Source organism: Schistocerca gregaria, chromosome 8 (assembly GCF_023897955.1).
Source record: "Schistocerca gregaria isolate iqSchGreg1 chromosome 8, iqSchGreg1.2, whole genome shotgun sequence".
NCBI lineage: Eukaryota > Metazoa > Arthropoda > Insecta > Orthoptera > Acrididae > Schistocerca > Schistocerca gregaria.
Window position 1 is genome coordinate 35045027 of NC_064927.1, and position 1587 is coordinate 35046613.

At 46.6% G+C, this 1587-nt stretch overlaps 1 non-coding gene across 1 annotated transcript; it reads left to right on the top strand.

Annotated features, from left to right (window-relative positions):
* Nucleotides 1-1211: 1211 nt before the first annotated feature.
* Trnai-aau (transfer RNA isoleucine (anticodon AAU)) lies at nucleotides 1212-1283 on the top strand. Its single transcript has one exon. It is a non-coding gene; the product is annotated as a tRNA-Ile (tRNA).
* The last annotated feature ends 304 nt before the right edge of the window (nucleotides 1284-1587 follow it).

The window sequence follows — 1587 nt, forward strand, 5'->3', positions numbered from 1 at the left end:
TCGTCGTCGTCGTCGTCGTCGCCGCCGCCGCTTCTGCAGAAGTAGCAAATGGCAATCGTAGCAAATGCGGCGAGGGACGCCCTGCCTTCGATTCCGAATGCACAAAGTGTGTGGTCTTGTTTCTCAGTCTTTATTTGGTCGGTCTCGTCAGAGATTGAATGTAACGAATGGGTGGGAAAGAGCAAGGGGCAGCGGCTGTGTAGAACGAAAACACAAATCCTCAGGGGTGTGAGAGTTTCGAGATGAGTCGTATACATGTAAATGTTGGTCGTCAGTGACCGTGTGGCCTAATGGATAAGGCGTCGGACTTCGGATCTGAAGATTACAGGTTCGAATGCTGTCACGCTCGTGTTTTTCCAGTTCTGAAAAAGATACATAACGTTTTAATGTAGCAATTGAGCAGTACGAAACCGTCTGAATGTTGCTGTTGACCATTTTTTGCTTGGAGATGCTCTTGAGCTTGAAACACACACAACAAGACCGGTGTTAACTAGCGAAATGGTCGGCAGAGTGCCGACACAGCGAGTTTTGACTATCACTTGCACATCTAAAACAACGTCGGAAAGTAACTCGTTCGGCTTTTGAGTCACATAAAGTATGTGTGTTAATTTTGACGCCACTAGCTCTGCATGTTGTCATGCAATTTCTTTACCTCTCAGAAATGATTATGACATAAAAGTGAAGTACGTGACGAGTGTGACGTTAGGAAAACATTAGGCATCATGCAGAGATTCTGTATGGGACCACCCAACCCAAACGAGTACTGTGTGACGTGCTACCCGGCAGGTATTCACCGAGGTAGCCGGCTAGCTCAATCGGTAGAGTGTCAGACTCTTAATCCCAGGGTCGTGGGTTCGAGCTAGACGCTGGGCGGAACGGAATTATGTTCCGCTGCAGGTGTAAATTGCTGTTTTTCTGATTAACGAGATTTAATGGAAATAGCAACTTTAAACTTTGCCTACGTCTCTGTCAGTCGCAAGGAAACTGTATTTGAAGGTGAAGGTGATTTTGTAGACATGTGTGAAAGACATGTTCTGAAATGCAAGTGTTGTTGTTTGGAGAGCACATCGGTTACGTGTCAGATGTGTAGCCAAGCAGTAATTTGTCGCCATAGCTGCAAATATTAGCCGGTAATATGAAGTGTTGTCAGCTAAAGTCTGATGATGCAGACGACCGTAAGGACGAAGTACCCAAGAGTACCGCTAGGCCGCTCCTCTTTAGCTCAGTGGTAGAGCACTGGTCTAATAAACCAGGGGTCGTAAGTTCCATCCTCACAGGAGAAAGATGAATTTTGGAAATCAGTTGCGCGTCGTGGCCGTATAGCAAACAGTATCTGTGATGACGAACAATTAGCGACAGGCGTTTTTTTAAGAATTACTCTCAGATGCGATTAAGGCGAATGGCGCAGATAAGCATTTGCCAAAGCGGTACAGCATAAGGTGGGACGAGGCAGTCTGAATTACATTTTATAGATGTATTCCTCACATATCTCAGAGCCTCTCGCGATATTCGTCGTCGTCGTCGTCGTCGTCGTCGTCGCCGCCGCCGCCGCTTCTGCAGAAGTAGCAAATGGCAATCGTAGCAAAT